The sequence below is a fragment of the Cyanistes caeruleus genome, chromosome 1 (assembly GCF_971803275.1).
Source record: "Cyanistes caeruleus chromosome 1, bCyaCae1.hap1.1, whole genome shotgun sequence".
NCBI classification, from domain to species: domain Eukaryota; kingdom Metazoa; phylum Chordata; class Aves; order Passeriformes; family Paridae; genus Cyanistes; species Cyanistes caeruleus.
The window spans coordinates 46,569,357-46,583,239 of NC_141701.1; the positions used below are offsets into that span (position 1 = coordinate 46,569,357).

At 40.8% G+C, this 13,883-nt stretch overlaps 1 long non-coding RNA gene across 1 annotated transcript; it reads right to left on the reverse strand.

Annotated features, from left to right (window-relative positions):
* Positions 1-1,011: 1,011 nt before the first annotated feature.
* On the reverse strand, positions 1,012-5,123 carry LOC147655472 (uncharacterized). The gene is made up of 2 exons (XR_015287071.1): positions 5,031-5,123; positions 1,012-4,664 (listed from the first exon to the last, which is right to left on the reverse strand). It is a non-coding gene; the product is annotated as an uncharacterized LOC147655472 (long non-coding RNA).
* Between the last annotated feature and the right edge of the window lie 8,760 nt (positions 5,124-13,883).

A 13,883-nucleotide genomic window follows, 5' to 3' on the forward strand; every position in this document is an offset into this window, starting at 1 on the left:
TGAACTCAAATCCTTTGGATCCTCTGGGGCCCTTATTAACTGGATGTTTGCTATGCTCTGCCTTGAAATGGTCTTCAATCTCCTTATTCTTTTGCAAAGACCATACCATGATTTCTGAGCAAATCCTTCCCTTTCATCTACCCTTTATTTGCCCAGATGGACAGAAGTGAAGGAAACTCCTTTTAGCAGTGTTCAGTGAATTACATAAAGATAACATATGCAAAAAGAGGCACTTGGGTCTGATGAACTCTATCCTGTCCAGACCCAGCACAGTGTAACCCACTCCAGGTTACACTGGTTCCCTCTATGGAGCAGTCATACCAGCCTGACAAGCTTAGGCTGTTCCTGAAAACCTTGGAGCAGCATTTCAACCTCTGGATTATTCCACCTTTGCTGAGCAGAGATCTTTGTAATGTTGTTTGGTTATTTAATCACTCCTGAGTTTCTCCTGGGGATAAGCATGGACCTGAAGATGGCAGAGAGAAATAGATGGTTGGATGCTTTCCATGCCAACAGTGGTTAGACTCCCATTTGCCCTGAAGGGAGAAATGTAGTTAAACATAAAGGAAACATTGTGCCAAAATACCATCATAAGAAAGAAATCAAATCCTCCTCCTTCCCCATATTGCCCTTTGAGGCAGAGGAAGGTATGTACTTGTTCCCTGTCTGAGAGAAGCTGGCCTTGGGTGGCCAACTCAGGGCACAAAGAAGGCTGGGGCACTGGCAGGGTCCAAATGAGAGCCAAAGTCTGCCCTGGCATGGGTCCACCAGCTGAAGGAATTCACTGGCTCTTCCAGATGAAGCAAGACCTAGAAGGAGAGCAGAGATTTCTGGACTCCAGGGCAAACCTGGTAACAGCTGTGGTATAGCCCAGGGCTCAGCTAGGCTGGAGAGGGTCTTCTCCTTTCCAAATACCCACAGGACTGAGACTCCAAACACTGGGACTTGCCAGTGGGAAAGAAGAAATTATCAAAGAGCTGTATTTCAAAAGAGAACACAGGAATACTGGAATAGAAGACAAACATTTTAATTGTCCAGTTGGTTAGAGATTACACAGACAAATTTATAGGTGTTAAATTGGACACCAGAGGGCTTCCATATTGTTCTGTGAACAAATGTATTGCAGAAGTAGTAATATTAAATACAACAGAGGCAAAGCAGCGTTAAACCCTCACACATGTTCTATATTCTGTTTAGCTGGGCTGACAGACAAATTACAGCTGAAAAGAAGAATATTTTATGGTTTGGGTAGGATTCACCTTAAATTTTCTTGTCATCCAGTGATGACCATATCAAGAGAGCAGTGCAGTGCCATTAGACAGTATTTTAGACCACTGGTTAAGGCTACTTAGGACACTGGCCTAGGAAGGAAGAATGGCACTTACTGGTAGCCCAGTGCTCATATGTACAACACCTGAGGCTCCTCTTCAAGGACTTCTGTCCTAGTATTATCCAGACCAAGCCTTAGTTAACTGATAAGGTTTGATAAGGCAAACACAGAGCAGGATGCTGTGGCTACAGGGATTGTTGCTTACCAGTCTTGCCCAGATAGGAGGGGAGAAGCTGCAAATAGTAATGTGTGAGAAGAGCAGAGAGTAAAAGAAGAGTTAAGGTAGGGGAGAAAAAAAGCAGCTGAAACTAAGAAGTGGTTCTGGAGTGAGGCTTAAGTGTTGGTGCAGAGGCTGAAACATTCCCAGGCTTCTCTAAAAGGCTTATTTGAAAGGACCGAATGAATTTCAGAGCAGAACCAATGCCTCAGTAACCACTGATTCTGGGATAGATTTACAGCATAAACCCACTGGGACAGATTCAATGTTGGAGTGAGTGAACGCAACTCTATTGAAGTTAATGGACTTGTGCCCGCTTATATCAAAGATGAATTTAGTCTATAGAGAAAGAAAATGGGATTTAACCTGCAAATCACCTGTTATAGAGACTAACAACATAATATGTGGTGAAAAGACAAGCAAGAATTCGGGAGTGTGCTTAAAATGCTTCATTCTCTGCTCATCCAAATAGCCTGCATTCCCTGTGTTTCTAATTACCCGAAACCTGTCTAGCACTGGGAAGAACAGTATTTAACATTCATACTAGAGTGGCAACCAGAGATCCTGTGAGGGTCCCGTTACACTCAGTGCTCTACAAACACAAAAGCATGCCTAATCCCCGCTCACAAGAACTTCCACTTCTTTTCTGTGGACATGGAGGCCAATTAGAATTGCTGAAGTTCAGATTTGGAGTCAAGGCATTTAAAACTGCGGGCCTGGTACCCAAGGGGTAATAACTAGGAGACATACCTGTAGTACAGCCAGGTTTTGGGACATCAAGACTGGAATACTTGCACTCCAAATATCCAAACAAAAGATTAAAATTGATTAGCAGAATGAAAGAAGAGGCTGTCTACAGTATCTCTGCTGCTGTCAATAGGGTAATAAATCAACAGGAGAGAACACTGATACAGGGATAAATAATTACTGCTTATGTATTAAATCTTGCATTGTGCTCTGTAAATGTTTTGAGAGACTTGGGTGAAAGCAACTATCATCAAAGTGAACTATTAAGGCTGTTACTAATCATATTAATAATACAAATACTGTTGACTTGTAATTTGAAAGTATCATCGGTTGTATCCTGGCACATGGAAGATGCAGCCAGGTAATGAAGCAAGGACAGGGGACTCAGGAATATTTTTCTCTTGGAGGAACAATTTGTGAAGTGGTTACACGGAAAATAAGTGGTGATGGTCATGTATTTGCCATGGCTGCATGCCAGTTCATAAGATAAGCTCATACCCAGAATCTATGTGAAACCTTAAAACCAAGGAAAAACCAAATTGGTTTATACCTCATAAAACACTACTTAAAAAAAAAACCAAACAGTATGTGACCAACCATAGAGCCTTCTCCATAATACTTTCTTTCACCAGTCAGTAGATGCATTTTCAAGCAGATTTCTGTAATGGAACAACTTTCAGCTGGATTTTAGTGTGTGTATGTCAGTGGGTAGCTCTATGCAATGATCCCTGTCACCCTTTCCTCCTGCTTCTCCTCCGATGTGGCATGTCAGACGCATGCCAAGACAGGGCAGTCCCAGAGGGACTGTCAAAAAACAGCACAACCCAGAGCAGCCCTGAGGCTGTTCTGAATTGCACCAGGGGTTAAACCTGCCTCCAGCCAGCCTCAGGACTGGGGGTGTGCACACTGTGTGGCACAGGCCACTATCTCCCCACTCCGTGGTAAACTGACTGATACTCAAGGGCATCTGAGAGCAAAATCAATTGAGCCAGTCTGGGTTCATAGTGCTGTAGCAGGAAGCAAAGGCAGGTCCTTTACCTCTCCTTTGCCCAGAAGAAAAGTCCATCCATGTTCTGTCTCTCAGCCACCAAAACCTAATCCAGAAGAGACTCCACAATTTTCCCCAAGTGTTACCTACATCCAAACCTGCCATGTAGAGCAGTAACTAACTACCTGTCTGCAAATACATTCACCACATCAGCCCATGCTAACTCTCCCAGGACAAGTACAAGTAGGGAAAAGCATTGCATTTTTAAACAGGCATATATTGTTGTAGGATGTATCCTTTGCTGTCCAGGACTGGGAAGTCTCTAACACTGGCTAATTATCTCCAAGATGAAGGGCTTAATTGGGAATGTCACAAACCAAACTTTATTCTCTTTGAAGAGCTGTCTACCTCACATGGTGCTCAGAGAAATAACAGACAGCAAAATCAGTTCCGTTTTCATTGTTTCCTTTCAACTACATAAAAATGCAAGCAGTCAGGGAAATACTTTCAAATGTGTCTCCTATGCTTCCATCTGCATACTCAGTACTTCTGTGATGACACCCAGACTCAGGCAAGAGAATGATGATGAAGGTCAAGTGTGGAGAAAGGAAACTCTAAACAATAATGGATGATTTATAGCGTACAGTGAATCTTATCTGGGTCATACTTTTGAAGGGCCCCATTTCTCAACTCTTCTAATTCTTGAATTAATTAAGTTCTCATACCCATTATTTTGTTTCTCTTTTTCTATGCAGCTTGAGACACAGAGGTGACAGGCTGAGTGATGCACTTCAGAGCAGCAATTCTTCTTGCACTGCGTGAAAGAGCTTTCAACCTCTGCAGCAACAGGACTCAGAGGCACTTCTCACTGAGACTTTTTCACCTTGCTCTTGCTTTGCTTATTTAGACCTCTTCCACATCTTCCTTAATGATCACTACCCAGATTTCACTTCGGTGGCCTATTGAATTGGAAGTTTTTCCTCAAAGAGTGCTCATCTAAAGAGGATTAAGACCTTCCTACAACCCCCAGGCATTTGTGATTACGTGGGGCAATGGACTCTTTCCACTGAGGAGACTACTAAAGGGAATAGGCATTTCCTATTGTTTGCATGGACCTCATCCATCTTCCAGCATTTACACTCAGATTCTGCTGTTGCAAGTGCAGTGCAATCACAGAGCTTGTCAGAGGGACCAAGCAGTCATCTCCTTACAGTCTGATCTTCCACATTTTGTTCACAGAAGCTTTGATCCTATAAAGTACCCCCCCAGAAGAGCATCCTCAGTGTGTCTCCTGCATGGGTAGCCATCTGAGCTCTTTGTAGGCTGCAGCCTGAAAACCACAAGCTAAAGTTCAGAAAATTGCCTACCAGACTCCTGTGGCTCTGTGAGAAAAGAGAAAACAAAAATAAAAATAATAAATTGTTAAGGGCAATCAAGAATAAGTTCTGCAATAAATCTACATGCAATCTGTCCCCTCTACTCCTGTGTGTTTACTTATATTTATAAGATTTGTTTTATGAATGATTTGCCATTAATGGAGAAAGGAGAGATTAAGAAACAAAAGCTGTAGCTTCAATCCATCATTAGGGAATTAATCAATTGGCAGCCTGTGCAGACAGCTATTTAGATCTGTGGCCTGAACAGCTTAATTGGGGGAAATGTTTTAAAAGGGTTAGAATGATGTTCAAAGTAGCATAAATTAGCCCATTTTGGACCCATCACATGGCCTAATTTAACAACTTTCATACCTCAGAGTTTGGCAAGTGATCACATCTCTTGAGCTTCTTAGTATCTTTCTAACCTGATATGCCTGTAAAGTATATTTCCATCTGAAAATGATTAACTAGAAACACTCCAGCTACTCAATAAAAGGCAAGGGAAAAACACCTGTGAAACATTGTTTGTCCTTACCTGGGTTTGCGTCTTCCTGGCCAGCTGTAGGTGTTTGTAGCCATTGATGCAAAAAAAAAGAGAAACAGGTCAAGTCCTCTTTCAACTTGGGTCTCAGCTCCCCTGCAGGGCTGATGGGGTTTTAATGTCACTGCAAAAAAGAAGGGTGCATCTCAGGGTTTCTTACTTTTACTGTTGGTTTGTAAAGTGTTTTAGCCTCTGCAATACATTAAATGAGGTGTTTAAGTGGAAAACACCAACATTATCTTTTACTAGGAATTAGTGAAAATTCATAAACGCAAGTTTCCTGGAAGTTCAGCATTTTCTGGGATGTGGACCTTGAAGTGGCTTTGAATTCAGCAGAAAGCCTATTTATGTTAGGCCAAACCAAATCCCCATGAACTCCCTAACCCATTTGCGTGCTTAAAATCTGGGACTGGTCCCAGAGGTGAATTTCTCAGTCTCAGCATGCTTCTGCCACCAGTGCAATCAATGCCTATGCGCTCTGCTCCTCATACCATTGAGGCTGCGCAGTTCCAGCTCCTACAGTTACTTCTGGTTACCTAATGTGGGGTCGGAGAGATGCTGCCTGGGGACTTTCAAACAAAACCATTTAGCTTTAAGGCTCTAAATGTTTCAGTGTCTTTGCCAGGCAACACCCTGACAACACAGCTAAACCAAACTAACCTTATACATATATTGTACATGACGTTTGTTTTGGAGCAAACTTGTTGCCCTGCATTCCAGTCCTCCAGAGGCGTCATGCCATCCTCTTTATTCATCAGGAGTATGCCCAAATCCCAGAGTTGGCTAATGTGCAGCCTATCCACATGCTCCCCGTCTCTGAAGGAAAATGCAGAATGAAGCATCCAGAGTCAGTTCTAGGCACAGTTGTTGTCAGCCAGGCGGGTTTCAAATGTGCTTGCTGACAGCATCATTGATAACTGTAAGCCCTTGCAAGCTCTGGTAGAGATACAACAGTACTTGTACAATTCTTGGGCTGTCTCTTCTCCTGTTGGGTCAATAAAATTTGGTCTTTTGTCTTTAAGGAGTCAAAATGATTGTATATTCTACCCGAGCTATGCTAAAATGTTAGGTCATTGAGCATACAGCTCTGATCTCAGGCCCTCTGGAGGTATATCTGAGTTGTTCTCATTTATTCTGACCTTTCAGAGGTATAAATGGGATACAAATCCGGTTATCTTTTTCTACTGGTATGACCCCTGTTAGACTGATGAACCTGGCATACAAGTAGTTGGTATCTTTTAAGAGGTTTCTTCTTAAACATTTACCCACAAATAATTTTTCACCAATTTATACTTGCGACAGGATTTGTTTTAGAGGATTTCTTCCACACAGCTCTGGGATCCACAGATTGTATATTTTGATAACCAAACCCACATCCAAGGTGGGTTGCAATTTTGGATGTACCACTCTTTATATCTCATTCTTTATTCCACTGGCACTAGCTTTAAAAGCAGATTACAGAAAAATATTTTCTCTTGAAAACATGGTAGCAGGAACAAAGATAAAACAACACCAAAGCTGTGGCAAAGACTAAAGGCATAGGAGAAAGTGTTCATCTCAGAATACGATGCCACAAAAAGACAAAGAAAGAACTCAGAAAAAACATCCCTCCATCTTGTCTCTCAAACTGCCAGAATGACAGGTAGACACTGTCTGGGAGAAGGTGAAATGACGACACAGAGAGTGCCAGATGAAGAATCGTCATGCACTACTTGAACATAACCTCAAGCCAGTTTCACCTAATAACCAAGACAGGGTGGGGATTAGAGCAAAAGTTTACACCTTATGGTGTATGAGTAAGTTCTTCAGCTCAATGGCAGTTCAAACACTGGCTGTTGCTAAATATCTTCAGTACAGGACAAAGTATGATTCCAAGACGATCACTTAATTTTCACCAGTTCCCTGAGATGGAAAGACAAGAGCATCTTTTACAGCACAGAGCGTCTTCCTCAGTATGTGATACCTTGTCCCCTTACAGGAACAGACCCATCCTGCTGGGGGATGTTCCCCTTGCATCCGTAAAGACAGGAGCAAAATGTCTCTGATGGGCATGGCATCCATTAGCCCAGGGACAATTATTCTTTTCCTTTATTTCTTATACAACAGTATCAGGTGGCACAGGAAGTCTAATCTGCAAGCTCAAGGTTTTTGTGAGAAGTGAGAAGTGGTCGGTTTGCTGTGCACTGAATTATTTCAGAATAAATAAATAATACTGATGGATCAGGACAGGGAGCAGAAGATTAATCTGTTCATTGTTCCTTCAGCCCTGTATATAACACTATGTGTTTGGCAGGCTGCAAAGCTGTCTCCTTTCTGTGTCTTAAAATACAATTCCAGTTACTTGAAAGGATAGCTTTTTTAATTTTGCACATTGACCATGTTCATTGTTTAAAGGAAAGGAAAAAACAAGAAAGAAAATAATTAAGAGATGAAGAAAAATAAAGAAGACATGATCTGACAACCTATGCAGTTCAAGCCCATGCTCCTATACATCACAGAACTGCACGGACCAAATAAATATATATTGGTATTTTAGTTACAGAAAAATTCATCTCTGGAAATAAAAGCAAAATAGAGAACTTGGACAGGCACTGATAAAAAAGAAGTGGACTTTCATGGCATAGGAAGTTTGAACCACTTTTGGCTAATCTGTTACTTTTCCCTCTTCCTGGTATGTATGAACACATGAACCGATGTGTGCAAGAGTGTCAGCCCAGACCAGCTACTGATGTTACACAGGAGCTTACTGAACACACCAGAGGAGAAGCAAAGTCACACAGAAGAACTCACAGCTGCATACTGCTATCGGAAAAAAAATCTCATCACTAATATCAGCAAGAATTTTCCTATTTCATTTTGCACAAAATCGGAGCAGGAAATGTATGTTCTGTGTGTGTTTTCCCAGCAAGTAGTTACTTTCACATAAAGTGTAAAGCTGAATGGGACCTGGTCACCATTTGAAAAATGTGTATTTACATTTGTGGACAGGCCCCCTTAAAGAAATGTAGGGATGTTTTGCTTTTAAACATTGAGTTACTTAAGGAAAATCTGTCACAGTAAAGTTCAATGCTCAGTTTTGAATGGGCTGTATTATTGTCACTGCTCTTGCTTTTCATCATCTTATGGCACCACTGAAAATATCTAGTTCTTCCAGTAATATTTTTGTCTCCTCTTAAAGTGAGTTTCCACACTTACCTAATTTTGTATGGCATGAGCAATAAGTGTCTAAGGCTTGGAGCAGTACATCATTTATAATACTCCTGCTAATTGAAGAAATGTGGGCCAAAACTAAATAGTATGTCAACTTCAGCAGTTTCGGGGAAATGATACATCAGATATCATTACACTCACCGGATATAGTAGAAGGAAATAGGCAGTAATCAATATGCTATATCATTGAGTTGGAGTTGACTTCTTCTTGGCAATGAAGCATTAGTCTGTGTAGACATACCAGCTCAGAAAGCCAATTAGCTTTACATGAAATCTAGGATAATCCACAAGTAATACAAGAACAGTCAGTTATGTTGTATTCAGATTGTCTCTTTCATTTACTTACTTCTGAGTTGAGAAGGTTTTGCGGCACTGTTTTTTAAACTCAAACAGTAACACTAGCGCAGGTTGGCATCGGTCAGTGTTCAAGACTTTATCAAATAAATACAGGTTCATAACCTCACTATCCCAAACTATATTTCTTCTCCCCCACTGCAGACACTAAATTATTCCCAGCTAAACTCCCTTTCACCATGAATCATCTTACTAATGAGGCATGCCTACTCACAAATCCCGCAACCAGGCCCCCCTGCTGTGGAGAGCTAACACCCCATCAGCTCTCATACCCCATGTCTAGCACTGTATAATCTGTGCTATGTGCCATGCATATTATGTGCATGCAGCCACCCCTCATCACAGCTAATGCTACCACGGCTTGGTTTGATTGGCTCAGATGGATGAAGCAAAGCAGCAGCTGGGAGGAGCTATTTGATTAATAATAAATAGATACAAAGATTTATGATTAACATGGAACATCTTAATGATTTACCATAGCAATGAAACCAATAGGCTGATATTCCAATCCGATTTCTACAAATTTGTATAATCCTCAGGGTAAAACAATTTAATGTGCTGTCTCTTTTATAGTTACAAAAGGCCTTTCATATGATCAATTATACATAAGAGTATAATAAATGTAACTTTCTTCATACTAATCACATCTAACTTAAATTCTCTTGTCGGTCTTTGGAGTGTATGTAGCATTCCCCATAAAGTTTTTAGTCTCAGCTCTTAGCAAAAGTTAATATACCCAGAACTTCCAAATAAATCATCAGTACAAGGGTCTTCACACTAGTAAAACTGTTCAGACAATGTGGTTTATTAGCAAAGCACTCCCTCCTTCCAGTCAAGCCCCTTGTTTAACACAGTGAACTTGCTGCTTCATATCAGGGGGTTGTCTAGAGGTTATGGTTCTGGATTTTTAAAGTTTTGATAAGAAGTATTGTATCAATGTCATGACTCAGGGCAACGTAAAAGTAGCATAAAGATAATATAATAGTAATATTTTGCTGAGTAGATAGATCACAACTAGGAAATGGAAGTGCATGAACACATGCAGACAAAGAGCCTCAAAAGCCATGTGGTTTATTAAAAGTTTCGAGACAGAATTACCATCTAATGTAATTTTGGTTTCTAATTTCTGTAGAATTGCAATTCATAAAAAGAAAACTGCATGAAGTCCTTCATATGAAAGCAAAAGAGCGAGGCAGAGGCAGAGAGTGAGTGTGTTCATCTCATATGCACATTGGAAAATAATCTTTAAGTTAAATACAGGGGACTATGTTGAAGATGACAGCAGACACCAAAAGCAATTTAAAGAGACTGTGGAAAAAATCTCCCTACTGTTCTAGTTACCTGTTTTGGCACATACAGTGTTCTGCAGGATGCACAGCCACAGTATGAAATGTGTATTCATTCATGATCAAACATCCACAGAACATTCGATGGATGAAGAGTTAGTTGAAAAGCAGTTGAGTCTACCTGAGCAGGTGAAAAAGAGTAAAAAAAAATATGTGTTTGAAGGCTGGAAAGAGATGACTAGGCACATGGCTGCAGGTTCCTATAGTGAGAGAGAGAACTCTGTAAGAAACATTTCTTATGGGGCATTAGAAACCTTCTAAATTTTGGCTAAATTCTAAGACTTTGGGACCTCCCTTGAAACCAAGTACTGCAAATGCCTCAAAGACTTTTGACCTGATAAAGAATAACTTTTGTTTTGTAAAACTCTTTTTCACTTCTGGGTGGAGGGAATGAGAGAGAGAAAATAGACACAACAGAAATGCTTCAGGAACAGGACTGTGGGATCTGTGTGCAAAAGCACATACACCAAAAGTACATCCATACCTGTGATACAATTAATGGTTCTGAAAAAAAATGCAATTCAAAGTAATCAAATCAGTTTGGAGGTTGCTCTTTTTTTACTCCCCTCACTCTTTTTGAAAGATGCCAGATTTAGGTTCTCCCTTTTAACTACAGATGCCAAAATTTTTCATTTTCCAAGCGAAAATTCCACTTCTGCCATATTCACTTTAGGAATTGGCACTTTAAGAATTCTCCTTAGTGTTAAAGACTCTTAACAAAATCAAAGTTACTCACCTAGCAGAAATAACATTGAGTTAATTGCCTATCATACGGTTTTGTAGTATCTGCATGCACTGTCATTGGTGTACTGTTGTGAGTTGACCTGGCTTTTGAAAATATTGCCCTTAAAGTCTGGCACATTTTTAGAACCAGGCTGTCAGTGAAGGAAAAATGAACTGGAACATCATAATCTGCTTCAACCATAGTAAAGAGAGAGACATCTGGTAGGCCACTTGGCAGTCAGCCAGCAACGAAGACTTGAATTAAAATGATGAACATGTTCTCAGGAGCCTGCCTCTGAACTGAAGAAGTTATAAGTCTCTGCTGCTTCTTGGAAGTTGGCTGTAAGTGGTGGCAGTGGGCCCTTCATCCTCACACCATGCCGCGTGTTTTTTGATGTTGCATGAGCCATAAAACCACCTTAAATACACCTGTAGAGAGTCAGAAATTAAGCAAAAAGTGAGTTAGAGGAGTAAGAATGGAACAGTTTCACATTTTCTAGAGCTACATAGAAACTAGGACAATCTCCTCTGTCTAATGGAACTGATCTAACTTCCCAGTGAGGCTGGAAAAGCACCCTGAGGTCCTCCATAGCTGGTCTTACAGGTGTCCTAGATAAGCCTGTGATTTTCATGGGAAATAAAGAGTTCTGAGATTTCTAACTATAAAAGACAGAGCAGCCTATTTTACCTCCCAACATATATCACCATCTCCTACTGTCTTGGGTGTCTAACAAAGCGGCGGGAATTGTGCTGGCCATCACTTCCCCAAAGAATCGCTAAAATAGAAATCAATGCCCCAGCTGCAAGCCCTTTCAGGAACAAAGGAGTGAGGAAGGAAAGCTGTATCAAGTGACAACAGACCATAGCAGATTTCTGTTATTTTGGTTTCAAAGCAAATTCCTAGCTGTGATTTGGCTTATGGTCAGCAAGTGAAAGAAATTCCAGCAGTGGTGGCATCCAGATCTGGATGCCACTAACCCAGCCCAGTTCTAATAAAATGTGCTGCTAGAGAAGATTCTCATCAGCCCATCTGCAGTTAAAAAAAAAATAAAGGTAATAAAAAGCATTATGTAGCCCAGTTTTGGAATTTAAAGGAGAAGTGGTTATCCAGTAGATGTGCTGTATTTAAATAAGAGGTTGGGCACAGCAAAATGTGTCACCTAATGAGGCAGCACAGAAGTTCCTACATAACACCATTTAAATTTGTAATGGTAATTGCTTCATGGAATTGTGAGGTCATTACAGTTTGAGATTAAGATGGCCAAATTGTCGCAGGGAAGATCTTTAGAGACCCCCTTACAAAGCCATTACAAGGCAGTATTACACACACAACGTGATTCCAAAGCATGACTTGGAGAAGGCCTCACTACCGTGCTCTTATGGTAAAATCACATTGTGAGACTACAATAAGAAATAAGACTGCAGTGCAAGTCTGTGGAGATTAGACTCAATTATGATGTCAAAACAAACTGAAACAATGTCAATGCAAGTTATACCATTAAGGTTGAAACTTAAACCTAGAAAAGCAAGGAAATTCTGCATTAAACCTGCCACATTACCTTTAAATCACACCCTTGTGCTAAGGTGTTGCAGCAGGTAGAGACCTTTGTTAAATTGTCTCTCTAGGTATCGTTACATACTGCAGATGATCTCTGTACAAAATTGTTGTAGCTAGTTTCATTGCACAAATATTTAAGTGATTAACCTAAAGTCTTTAAGCTATAACTGAAGATTCTACAAAACTCAGGGTTCTAGAGAAAACTCCAGGTTAACAGCTGATATTTCACTGGGTGTGTCATGTCCAGATGTAAAGGCCTTGATCCCTTGCAAAAAATAAATTGAACCATTTAGGCACTCTGAGATGAAATAGCTGTTTCCAAGGTCCCTGGGTTGTATTTTTTTTTTAAATAGGAATAACCAGAGCAGCCCAGGTTTTGTCAAAATTTACTAGGGTATGCTCCTTCTCCTGACAGGTTACAGCCTGGCTTGAAATAGGAGGTAGAGAGTATAACAGAACAGTGATTTTTCCAACATGTTTTTTAAGAAAAGACCACCACTGAGAGAAATGTAAGCATGTACTGGGGCCTGCCTGGGTGCAATGAACTGTGAGAGGCTGAACCGAAGAAAATGTCTTAAAATCATCCACATAGGTTAACTCAAGGAAGGCCCCTAATGGCTGCACAGGCTCTCTGGTTCAGCTTTGCTCTTTTTGGTTATTGGAACTACAGAAGTGTAAATGGTGCTGGGCTGCAGATGTAGCTGATAGAAGCTGGCTGATCCCCAGTGACTTTGGTGGGGTTGCATCCATTTTTGCCAGCTGTGAGCCCAGCCCATAAAACTTGTGTAGGGGTTCCTCGAGAGTGTGTCAGCTGACAGGTAGCCAATAGTCTGTACACTGACTTTTCTTCCCAGATTTATGTAGGAAACACCTTGGGCTGACTCTGCAGGGCTCCCACAGACAGTTTATCCCTTCAGTTTTGTTTGTCTTATGCTTGGTAACATCTGAGGCCTATTCTGAGATCTAGCCCCAAACCAATACAAATCCTGATCCAGATCCTTCTAGATTAGCTCATTTTGTAATCCCAAATTTGATTTGCTGTCAATACATCTGTAAGCCTTGGATAAGCTTGTCTCAGGTAGAAGAGATGGTAACTGAACCTCCTTGGTTCTGCTAAAGGATTTTCATACAGCTTTAAGTATGTATCCACCGTATTGGCTTCTCTAAGTCTGATTCTTTCTGTGTTTTTATATTGGTGCTATCCACTGTGCTAATTATACCAGCATCACCATCTGCATATTGATATCATTAATTAGTATAGAGTTACTCCTCTAAAATACATGGCAGTGCCTCTCTAACTCATTTGCCATGAGGGTAATATAAGTGAAGTACAACACCATAATATACCATATATAGCCCTGAGCTGTAATCATCTTTATTAATTGCTTAATGTAGCAATGCCTGCTGCAGGAAGTGCCATCCTACAAGGTCTTGATTAGCTACTCAGAGGTGCAAAGGGTCCATATTTCCCCAAGAAATCACATGTGAGGACA